At 39.2% G+C, this 13,087-nt stretch overlaps 1 long non-coding RNA gene across 6 annotated transcripts in view; it reads left to right on the top strand.

Moving 5' to 3' along the window:
• The window catches only part of LOC149216490 (uncharacterized), a 157,449-nt gene that overhangs the window by 95,403 nt on the left and 48,959 nt on the right, over nt 1–13,087 (top strand). Inside the window, exon 5 of one of the 6 annotated variants that reach the window (XR_016250569.1) lies at nt 3,983–4,074. The exons of the other annotated variants lie outside the window; for them this stretch is intronic. This is a non-coding gene — a long non-coding RNA (uncharacterized LOC149216490). Of the gene's footprint in view, nt 1–3,982; nt 4,075–13,087 lie in introns of those variants that run through there. 6 annotated transcript variants of the gene reach the window in all.

Genomic DNA, 13,087 nt, shown 5'->3' with positions numbered 1-13,087 from the left:
TATGGATGAAAGAATAGGTTCCTCGAGTGATCAGGGTGAGATAAATGCAATTTCAACAGAATTTGGTGAATATTTTTCCTTGAAGGTGACATAATCCATTCGTGGAAAAGAAAAAAAGGTCAGTAGACCATATGGAGACAATTCCAAGAAAATTGTTACCTATTGGCATGAGATCGACATTCTTTTGTATAGAGTCTTGTGAGCCATCTGTCGATCATGCTTTCAAGTCTTTTAGGTACTAAGTTATTCGGGTTCCCACATGTCCTCATGACCATTATGGAATGAGATAACATGAGTCAGTCCAACTCATGCTCCGAATCTACTTTTTACCTATTTATGTAAGTCTTTTGTTACCACTTATCGCCAACAAAATTCTACCATAACATAACCCAACTTTAAGACCACTTCTCATGTTCCTTTTACATAAATACTTAAGAAAACAAATAAAATAGAGCATAGAATGTTTATTGGCTCTTTAATTAATGTTTATTTTTATGGGGTATGATGAAATCCTTTTTGATTCATATGTACTTTTGAACTATGCCATATAATATACTTTGAATACTACCCACAAATCTAGTAATTCTCAACTCTTGGAAACTATTGATGCAAGTTTCTAGATCAATTTGAAATTTTACTTGTGGAATATTCAATGAGATGTCAAAAGCTAATCATGGGAAGAAACCATCAAGGCAAATGGATGTATTATCATACTTTCAAAAGCCTCCATCCAAGAATACACATTTTCTTCATGCTTCAAGCTCCTTTGAACAATCTGTTACTGAGAGAGATGTTAACTCTTGTGAAAATGCATCTGATATCCATATGATGGATGAAAGAATAGGTTCCTCAAGTGATCAGGGTGAGATAAATGCAATTTCAACAGAAATTGGTGATGAAAATGTTGAATATTTTTCCTTGGAAGGTGACATAATCCATTCATGGAAAATAAAAAAAGGCTAGTGGACCATAGGGAGACAATTCCAAGAAGATTGGGTCTCAAGTTTTCCATTTATTGAAGCAATACCTCCTACAAATGAGAACGAGGTTTCCCAAGAAGTTAGATGTAATGCATGTAGTTGGAAAACTCGCAAGGTAGTGAAATTTTAGATGAAGCTAGATACAATACAAAAACATGTAGAAAAGTTGTATGAAAAGAAAATTGTAAATGGTGAAGAGAAATATATTCTCAGATGGAAATCTTCTGAGGAATGTCAACATATCCAATATGTAAAAGAATACAAGAAATATTTAATAAGTAAGAGAAAACTTGAGGCAAGTGGAGGAACCATCATATCTCTATTTGAAAAGACAATGGAAAGAAGTTTGTTATCCAAGATGATACAATTGAGCATTGTATTTCACATCTTATCTAGAGGTTGTCTTATGACAGATTATCCAGATCACATGAAATATCTATCTTTTTTTAAGTGTCAAATGTTCCCCTTCTCTTTGGTCTGTAACAAGTGGTTGGGAATGGGAAAGATATTTAGCTCATGTAGAAAATGATGATTTGAAAGAGAAGATTGCAAATGCTAGGTTTTTGGCAGTCTTTAGATGAGGTTACGACTATACATAATACTTCATGGATCTGCATGAGAATTTATATGGTTAATGGCCAATTAGGCATTCCTATCTACTTGGAATTAAAAAGATGAGAGAAGCTTCTACAACTAAAAATATTTATGAACTTGTTCTTAATAGTTTGAAGGAAAGTGGTATGAATCATTTAATGATTGCAAAAAAGTTGGTATGTGCTGGAGCATATGGAACATCAGTAATGCAAGGACAAAATAGTGGCCTTTGTGTTAGACTTCAACTATCAACTTCACCATATATGCTTAATATTCAGTGTATGCCTCATAGGATGAATCTTGCATTTAAAATATTTAGCAAGTTTCCATCAGTTTCAAAAGTTGAAGATCTTCTACGTGGGACTCGTGCATACTTTACTCGTAGTCCTAAACAATTTTTAGAGTTTCAGCAATTTGCAGATGGTGTTACAGATGGAAAAAAACTACTGAAAAATGTTGATACAAGATGAATCTCATTGAATGGACCAACTCAAAGACTATTTAGTGAGTTCAAATCTTTGGTAGGGTTGATGTATGAAAATCGCTACAATGTAGACAAAGCTCAAGATTTTTTTTTCGACTAACTGATATATAGACATGATTGACATTCGATGGAATTCTTCTTATGCTACATGAAATGAATGTCCTCGTGAAAATGTCTCATAATCACACAATGTATATTGCGCAATACACAAATGCAAGAAAGTCAGCATGCCCTGCATTGGATAATTTGTATATGACACCAGAGTCTTTTACTAGTTTTGAGTTTACAAGTTGGACTAAGATCATCAATATAGAAAATATTGAATATATATATATATTTTTTAATGTTTGATGAAAAATGGATACTATGTGTCAGAATGCGTGGGTATATGGTTCCATTTCATTCTATTAGTAAGGTAAGACGAATCATCAAAGAGTTCCCCGTGCCAAGAGACAAATTTGATAATTTTGTGATTTCAGTGAGACAAAATTTGGTAGAAATCGCAAAATCACTATCGTCAGAGATAGGAGAATGATTTCCTTGAGATGGATTGTTAGAGGCCATGTATGTGGTATATCCTCAATATTGGAACAATTGTCAATGTCCAAGAACTTTAAACGCTGATTTTCAAAAGAGATCAAAATTTTTGGTAGACCACTTTTGCAAGGTATTTTAGATTCATCAAAATTGTATCAACAAGGTGGATGCTTTGTTGGAACAATGTGGAAGCAATATATTGTTTTGGAGAATCCTAATGAAAATGGTGTTATAGCAAGATTGTGAACCACTTTAATTGCTAGGCAATACTTGCAAGAAAACATAACAGAATATTTCAAATTAGCATATTTGTGTGAAACCATGATTTTGGGATCAGTCGAGGATGAGAGAATGTTTAGTGCACTATCATTCTTGAAGTCAAAGTTGAAAAGCAAGCTTGATAAACTTATGGATATATGTTTAAGATTATATTTAACAAAGTATGACATTAACAATTTTTCATATGAAAGAGCACTATCTCTTTGGCGATCATATTTTCATTCTTGAAGTCAAAGTTGAGGAACAAGCTCGATAAACATATGGATATATGTTTAAGATTATATGTAACATAATATGACATTAACAATTTTTCATATGAAAGAGCACTAACTCTTTCGCGATCAAATTGTGATAGAAGGGGAGAAAACAATGTAACAAATTTCTCTAATGAGCTTGATACAAAACACAATGTTTTGGAGGCTCATAATGACATTTCATTTGGAGAAGATCATGTTTACAATGTAGAAAATGAGGACCAAGATGAGAACTGTGAAATTGTTATACTCTTGGACGTAATCGATTTCGATATATTTGAGGGGACTCTAATGCTACTACAGGACTGAAAACTCAAGCCCTAAACTGCAGGCATTAGACAACAGTGTTCCGCAACTCATTGACCTTGTTTGACTGTCCATTCTTGAACTATCTTGAGCTCATTACATTCAGCAATGAAGGGACACATACCGAGTTCCTTTAGGATATCATTCTATCATTGCTTAAGCTACTCCTGATCTCTGATTAGGATTTCTCTGTTGCTACTTGAAGGCTGAATTGCATACTTGATTGGGCTGACTCCTTGGCATTTGGATAGTGGTTTGAATTATCATTCATGGGAAGTCAGTTTTGACTTTGATTGTACTCTCTCTCTCTCTCTGCTGATCATTTGATTTTGATAATAAGAAGAATTGTTCAAGGGTTTTCCCCATCTTGGGGTTTTTCCCTGGCTTGAGCCAATCCTTGTGTTCTCTTGTCTTCTGCGTTTATATTGGATGTTCTTTCAGTCAATGGTTAATATGATTCATAATGGAATAATGGAATTAATAATGGGCTAATGAAGTGATTGACTTAAGCAAAGAACATGTTAATCCTAAATTTAACATGGTATCAGAGCCAGGAGAGGTCAAGCCCAAGCAAGAGCAAAAGCAGTCTCAAATGGTTTGTTGACAATTCTCTGTGGCCTCATTCACTGATGAACCAAGGTATGGATCAATATTCATCAGGTGTGTTTTGATTGACATCAAGAGATATCTTTGGCTTGCTAGGAAGATCATTTTTGCAGTCATCATAGAGCGGATAAACATGAGTTCTTGGATCTGTGGATTTATTACAGGACCTGTGCACATCAATTTTGATCTATTGTATTTCTTACTTGAAGTATATTCCTAAAGCGATTACGGATCCGTGGAAGAATACCACATTCTAACCTGAATTGCAGACCTGTGACCTCTGTTATGAATGAACTCGCTATCGTATGGCATTCACATATTTGCTTGTAATCCAAATCGTGGAAACAAGTCTCATTAGGTGGATCATGGAAGCTCACTTTAATCCTAGCAGCCTTATAGACCTCTTTGTACTATTTTGCGGATTATTACAATCTTCCAGACCTTGGTTCATTGTCTCCATGCAAATATAGCAGACCTTAACTCTTGGAGAAACCTTGGAAGCACCGCACTCATTGAAAGCACAGGAGTAGCATCTTAGAAGCACAATATTGACTTTTATTTTTCTCCCCTTATAGAGCCAACTAAAAATCTGCATTGCAACAGACATAAAGCACCCTTGCAGCTTTGGTTTAAAGACAACATTATTAAGACTTGAAAATAACCTGTGGTAGCATTGAGGCTTGTTGAAGCATTGATGAAGCAGATGTTTTAGTACTACTCGTGATCTCTCTTTCGTGGACTTCTACATGATGGAGGACTCTCTCTTCTGGAATGGTCTAATCATTATGACAATGTTAGCACACTTTTGAATAGCCTCATTATATCGGCATATCCTCTATTTGGTATCTGCATGATCTCTGTTCATCTAAGTCTCCTCAGTGTATAGTCTCGATAGTATAATTCCAGCGCTATTGTATACATTCATCTCAGCTTCATTCATGTACAGTAATCTCGATTGAGCTTTGCACTTTATATATGTATCCTTTGACATTCTTATATATATGAAATGATCTCAGCACATCAAACTTGATAAATAATCTGCTTTATAGCTCACATTACCCTTGGTTTGATGCTCAACTTTATGACACTTGCTCTTTGACAAGTTACTCGCTCACTGATATGGCACAATCATAGTATATTATATCATTGTTGCAGCAGTTTAATGGATGGCTCAGTCATATTTTTGCTACAAGGGTCTCCGTACATCAACTATGTCTCATCTTTCTCTCGTCTATACTCTTAAGGTACTATCTCTTGATGTGCTTATGGCTGACGACAGGAACAATATTGACATAAGAATATTAATATGACAGTATTGAGTATTGAGAGGGGTGCTTCCTATGTTTAATGACGCAACTAAGTGAAGAAGAGGAGTTGCACATTCACTGATGATGCACAAATTCGACCTTGGCATAGTTGTGAAGCCCTTTGCATCCGTAACCAAATCAGAAAAGGGAAATCCACTCCTGCAGCAGTAGCTGTATTCATAGAAACCTGTGTGATCTTCATGAAATTGTGACAACTGTGTTTTTGGCAACCTGGATTATAAAGGTAATACTATCAAATATAGATGTCAAATTAGTTTCATCTTGGGCCTGAAGTAAGAGAAGCAAACACAGGTAATACATATTATCGAATTACACTGATACATAATTATTGGATCTCTGGGCATAGATATCTACAGGAGCAATAATTTTACGGTAGCATAGGTTCATTGTATCAAGGATTTCATTGTTTGAGCACACTCACATTTCTCATCAGTCCTATTACACAATAACATTCACATATCTACAGTGACATGATTAGTTCATATATATATATATACTCAATTTGAACTTCTGATATGTCAGTGGAGACATTCTGTCATGCAGTACCTACAAGCAGTGAAAGCTTTTTATATTTGTATGAGTCTTTTATTAGCAGAATTGAGATTCTGTTGAAGTCACATCAATAAACTCAGATCTTGGATCTCTAAAAATGGAATGGCTCTCCTAAAAGACCTGAAGCTATCCTGTGCAGTGAAGATTTTTTTTGTATACGTTACAATTACATGTGGCACTACTCCAGGTATGGCAACTCAGCTTATACACCTTAGCATCCAACTTTATGTATAATAGTAGCCATAATCATGAGTAGAAGCTTCTGTAAAATTATGACAGTATTGCAGTCTTGTTCCAAAACAAAGTTGTGAACAAGACAATCGGATAACTTATCTTTTGAAAAGTTATCTATTATGAAGAAACTACAGGGATCTTCCAGTCATAAACAAAAAAATTGCAACAACTTGGATAAGGAATGCAGCTCACCTGAAGATTTTACCTTGAAGAACAACTAAGAAGGAGTGCATGGCACTATGGAACAGTCTCCTTTGAGGCAACTCTCATAAAAAATAAAGGTGCCTTGAAGAAGGTGCATATCAGATATAGATATGAACGACTGAATGTAAATAACCCTCCTCACAATAGATTAGTTGCCTTGTATGGGAAGATCATGATTGAAGGCCAGATGATCACCTTAAGAGGGAGCTATAAAATCCCTGAACTAATTGCAGGCTGCAGATGGTTACATTCTCAATATTCAAAGGGAACTATGAAGTTTGGATACAACTATTGATGTTGTCTATCCAACAAGATGATGATCCTCTCCTTTATCAATTATATGCCTCGATTCGAAGACAATTTATGGATAACTGCTCATTAAGATAGTATGATCTGAAGAACACTGCAGAGAGTTGCTGATCTGACAGTATGATAAATGGTAGGAGCACATCTAAGTGTTGTTTCACTTGAAGTCAACCTTTATTTCTTGAATAAATCAAAGACTGAAGTCTGAAAGCACTATTGAAGCAGAGTGTATAAGGCAACAAGCATGGCCATTTAAGGAAACTCTTCAGTAGCCATTTATGCACATGCTGAAAATCACCATTGTTGTATATTGCAGAGTAGGATTAAGAGAATCCAGTATTTCACATATTGACACCAGGTACCACTTTATATGGTACAATAGGGAGAAATCAAGCTCCATCATTCCAGGATGGATGCACAGGTGTCTGACATCCTTGTTGAGCCTCTTGGTAAGATTAAATTCTTCAGAAAGTGGTTGGAATTATTGATAGACCCTACTATGAGGGTCCCGATTGAACATTGAGCTCTGGTAGCTCTTGGGTACCTGAGGTACTTCTTGAACTATGAGAGACCATAGGGTGAGTGGTTCACCTTCCCCTATAGGTACGGTGTGTACAGGGTGAGGGGTTCACCTTCCCTTGTGACGGTTGACATGTGTGTAGGGTGAGTGGTTCACCTTCCCCTACAATTGATGAGATATGCATAGGATGAGTGGTTCACCTTCTCCTATGGCATATAAGTAGGATGAGTGGTTCAACTTCTCCTGCAGTCACCCCAGTCAAAGATGCAAATAGGCATCTGTTGGTTGTCATGTGTGGACATGTCGGTGGGATATGGTTTATCCTTTCCTCACATGTAGGATGCTCATTCCCTACGATCGATGGTTGACATGTCGGTGGGACGTGGTTCATCCTTTCCCCACATGTAGGATCCTTCCTATCATTGATGATTGGCATGCATGTGGGACGTGATTCATTCTTTCCCTACTCTTGGTGGTTTGCATGCACGTAGGATGTGGTTTATCCTTTCCCTACGATGGTTGTGACATGTGTTTGTAGGATGTGGTTTCTCCTTTCCCTATGTGTGATTGTGAGTAGGATGTAATATATGCTTTCCCTGCTGGTGTTCCTGCATCATCCTACCCATGTATTCCGGGACACATGGGAAGTACCTCTCATCTAGCCAATGAGTTGGGTAAAGTGGATAGGGACCATAGCACTATTGATGTATGCATCGTGCATTGCCGTACTCCCTATGTGTTAAAATTGGAAACTAGGGCCAAACTCCATGTGGGTCATCTTATTCATGGCTGATAATATTTTTATTAGATTCCTCTCGTCGAGAGGTGTAGGATTGATCTAAAGATCATCTGATTCCGATAAATATTTATGGAGATATGAATTTATTTTGATTGTGGAATAATTATCAAGCCGACCAGCAACTCATGTAGGCTCAGAAGCCCAACAGTCACATCTATTCAATCTTCAACAGTTGTGTATAAATACAGGAGGTCTTGTTCTCATTTGGACACACTCATCTCATCACATCTCTCTCTCTCTCTCTTTTGTAGAAAAGAGGCTATTCTCCTACTGCGCAGAAAGAGACTCTTCTCTCACATGTGTGGAAGGAAGGACGCAGATTTAGGGCTGCAACTGCAGATTGGAAGTTTGACCAGTGTTGACCATCTTTCTCTCTCTCTGAACTGTGCTGTAGGTGGATCTGACTCCTCTGAAGGCCGCATTTTTTGGTGGTGGAATCAAGCCGATCTGACGGTCGGTTTGCAAGATATTGTCTGCCCTAGTTTGGCTGATCTAGGGTTTGTTGCTGCTGATGTAAATCAGATTTATGTACTATTTCTCTCTGCTGAATTATTGAAGATAAAGGAAGATTTGATCAAAGGGTTTCCCCACATTGGGGTTTGTCCCTGGCTAGCCGCCACATCTTGTGTCTCTTGTCTTGGCTTGTTTTTGGTCAATCGTTTAATGTTCTATCTGCACTTTACTTTATGTACATGTAATTGCTAATCTGTGGATAATAATAAGAAAGATAAGTAAACTGCTAGAAGCATAGAACATACCATAACTTTACATGGTATCAAAGCTGAGGTGAAGACAAAGCCCGAGCAAGAGCAAGAGCAATTACCGAAGAGAAGATTGGCAAGGTTATCCTAAAAGAACTATGGGGTCCTCAACACTCTTCCCTGCCGAAGACAAGCTCCGTGAGAAAGCTGACTATCATGGATGGAAGATGTCTATCGATCTAACCTTAGAAGATCAAGGAGTGTTGGACCATGTGAGAGGCAATATTGTTGAGCCTCCATCAAATGCACCCGCTGTTGCTAGGAACAAATGGAAAACCGGCGAAGTCAAAACAAAGAACATCATCGGGGACTCTATCGACAAGTGCTTGGTGGCCTATGTTTTTGAGCCGAGCACCTCCAAGGAAATCTACGATAGACTGGTGAGTTTATTTAAAGTTAATGATGCAAATCAAGTTTTGTTTCTTAGAAATAAGCTGAAGGAAATTAAGAAGGGCAAAGATGAGAGTATGCAAGCATACTTCTTAAGAATCACTGAGATCAGGAACGATCTCCTATCTATTGAGGAGACTATTACTGATAGGGAAATGGCACTCTTCTAACTACGTGTTTAGGACTACTCTTCTGAACAATAATGTAATTCCTGGTCTCGAGGAATTAATGGCTAGATGAATTCAAGAAGAAACAAGGGTAGAAGAGCAAGAAATGCCCATGCCTAAAGGTCCTCCTGCTGCCTTTTCTTCTCATGCTAAGAAAAGTAATAATTTCGGGACTAAATCAAAAAGAAAGGTTGGACCTAAGGGTGGAAGAAAAGGACGATGTTACATTTGCGATAAAGTAGGTCACTATGCAAGGGAGTGCCCTGATAGAAGGGACTCAGACCGGGATGATGACCAAAATCCCTCTCATGGCTATCAAAGGAATGACAAATCTAATAACAGAGGTAAAAGGAATACTGGAAGTCAAGGAAGAGGACAATCATTCAAGAAGGCTAGAAATTCCAGGTATGAATCTAACACTTTTAACAATAAGCAGGATGAATATTATCTACCAGCTGCTCTATCTACCTCTGCTCCTTTGGACTCAATGGGAATTTGGCTCATTGGTAGTGGTGCCTCAAGGCACTTCACTGGTTACAAATAAGTTCTCCATAATCTGATAGAGAAAGAAACTAACCTGGAAATTGTTCTTGGAGATAATATGAAATATCCTGTGAAAGGTGTAGGCAATGTCTCTCTTAAATTGAATCAAGGTAATACGATCCACTTACAGGATGTATTATATGTACTTGACCTAAAAAAGGACCTGGTGTCCATATCGGCAATGGAAGACAAAGGCTGCAAGGTGGCTTTCATCAATGACAAGTTACGTGCATGGAAAAACAATATTAAAGATGCCTTCACTCTTGGGTTTTGAGTTGATCCATTATATCAGGTCGGAGGAAGTCCGCTAGGTGTCATGTCTTGTGACACATCTCAAGCCTTGATCGAGAATCAAACTGAAAAGAAGATCAAGATCTTAAGCACTGATAATGGAACTGAATATGAATCTAACAAGTTTCATGACTTTTGTAAAGAGGCTAGCATTAAGATGGAGACTACTACACCATATACTCCTGAACAGAATGGTGTGGCGGAAAGGAAGAATCGTATGATTGTGGAAGCTGTCTGTGCCAAGCTCCATGATCAATGACTTCCGAAGTTTCTTTGGGTGGAAGCTGCAAGCACCGCCGTATATGTACAAAATCGATGCCCTCATCAAGCATTGGGTTCCAAGACTCCTGAAGAAATGTTCACCGGTAAGAAACCTGACATCTCCCATTTTAGAATTTTTGGAAGCCCTATATATTTTCATGTTCCGAAAGAGAAAAGGAATAAATTGGGTGCATTTGGAAAGAAAGGAATCTTCGTGGGCTATGGTGAAAATACTAAGGGCTATAGAATCTATATAGCCGATCAAAGGGAAGTCATGATTAGTCATGATGTCACCTTTGACGAAGATATGGCTCTCAGCAAGATGAACAATATTCCTACAGTGAGGAGCTCTCAAGAAGCTGACACCAGGGAACCGAAAGAAAAAGAGTATGACGAGATATTTGCCCCTGTTGCCAGATATACCACCATCTGCTCAATCATAGCCCTTGCGCCTTCACAAGGATGGTACCTACATCAGATGGATGTCAAGACCACGTTCTTGCATGGTTCGATCAAAGAAGAGGTCTACGTGGAGCAACCCAAAGGATTTGGGATTTATGATCGAAAATCTCATGTATGCAGGTTGAAGAAGGCTCTCTATGAGCTGAAGCAAGCACCTCGAGCACGGTATGAGAGGATCGATAGCTACTTGATGAAGCTGGGATTCACTAGTAGTGAAGCTGATCCTAACCTTTACTTTAACGTTGTAGATGACAAACCTCTCATTCTGGTGCTGCATGTGGATGACCTCTTTCTAATATGTGCAGACCCTCTCATTCAAAAATGTAAGAGGGAGTTGGCTTCTTAGTTTGAAATGAAGGACCTAGGATTGATGCATTATTTCCTAGGACTTGGAGTTTGGCAGAAGCTAAGGGAAATTTTCTGATCTCAAGGAAAATATGTGGTGAAGATATTGGAAAGATTCGATACGGTAGACTGCAAGCCTGTAACTACCTCGATGGAGCTTGACTTCAAGAAGTTAAGCGGTAGTGCTGCTGGACCTGTTTTACGAAATACTACCGAGTATTGACAACTCGTTGGAGTATTAATGCTCTTAGATATATGCTTTGCAGTCAACAAATTAAGTCAACATATGGTTGAACCTCACCACATACATTGGATTGGTGCCAAGAATCTGTTAAGATATCTTCGTGGCACAATTACATATGGGCTGAGATACATTGTCGGAGATGTGAGACTACTTGGATACATTGATGCTGATTGGGCAGGTAGTGTGGTGGATCATAAGAGCACTTCTGGGTGTTGTTTCTCCTTGGGATCTGCTTCGATATCCTGGATGAGCAGGAAGCAGAAGTCGGTGGCTTTGAGCACCGTCGAGGCGGAGTATATTGCTGCTAGCATGGCCTCCTGTGAGGAAGTCTGGTTGTGAAAGCTCTTCAATGAGATGTTTGGATTTACATTGGATACCACCGTGATCGTATGTGACAACCAGAGAGGGATTCGTTTGTCAGAGAATTTCGTATTTCATGATCACTCCAAGCATATCGATATCAGGTACCACTATATTCGAGATATGGTGCAACGGGGAGCTATAAGGCTCCAACATATCGGTACAGATGAACAGGTCGCCGACATTCTGACAAAGCCCCTAAGAAAGGTCAAATTTTTGACTTTTCGAGAACGACTTGGTGTCGTTCAAAAACCCTCTGATGAGGGTCCTGTATGATGTATGGAGTTCTTGTAGCTCCGGGGAGGCGTGTGGGGTACTTCTTGGAGCGACATATGACCACAGGGTAAAAGAATCAAAACTTTCCCTGTAACACCCCGTGGCGACTATGTAGCAGGATGATTAGTTCTCCTGTGAGGTCTGGATGATGTGTTCTCCATGACGATTATGTAGTAGGATGATTAGTTCTCCTGTGAGGTTTGGATGATGTGTTCTCCATGACGATTGTGTAGCAGGATGATTAGTTCTCCTGTGAGGTCTGGATGATGTGTTCTCCATGACGATTGTGTAGCAGGATGATTAGTTCCCCTGTGAGGCATGGATGATGTGTTCTCCATGGCGATTGTGGACAGGATGATTTGCTCTCCTATGGATAGGATGATTTGCTCTCCTGTGGACAAGATGATTTGCTGTCTTGGGGGACAAGATGATTCGCTCTCCTGTGGACATGATTGATTAGTTCTCCGGTCGAGGCATCGTACCCATGTAGTATGGGACTCATGGGAAGTACTTCTCATCTGATCAATGAGTAGGGAAATGAGGATAGGGACCATAGTAGTACTAATGAATGCATCGCTGTATCTATCGTACTCCCTATGCTAGGATGACCTTCATTGATTTGGGATCAATGATACTGGTCTGGGACCAGTGGTAGGAGTTGTACCCACTATGACGCTGACTTCGGGTCAGTTGAGACTAGTCTAGGATCAGTGGTACATACTCTGAGACTGACTTCGGGTCAGTGGAGGACTGGTCTGGGACCAGTGGCAGGAGTTGTACCTACTATGACGCTGACTTCGGGTTGGTTGAGACCATAGTTTTACGAAACGGCCGAACCGAAACGGAAACGGCCGTTTCGTTCCGTTTCAAACCCCTCCGCATTAACCCGGCCCTTGACCCGGCTCGGTTGACCGGGTCAGCTATGACTCGGCCGGGTCATCCAATGACCCGGCCGAGTCATAGCTGACCCGGTCAACCCGGCCGGGTCCCGTCATGACTCGGCC

This window comes from Pinus tabuliformis, chromosome 1_1 (assembly GCF_031772625.1).
Source record: "Pinus tabuliformis cultivar Carrire ecotype Pingquan chromosome 1_1, CPIR1, whole genome shotgun sequence".
NCBI classification, from domain to species: Eukaryota; Viridiplantae; Streptophyta; class Pinopsida; order Pinales; family Pinaceae; genus Pinus; species Pinus tabuliformis.
Note: the sequence above shows the minus strand (reverse complement) of the source record. Positions and strands in the feature narration are given on the sequence as shown.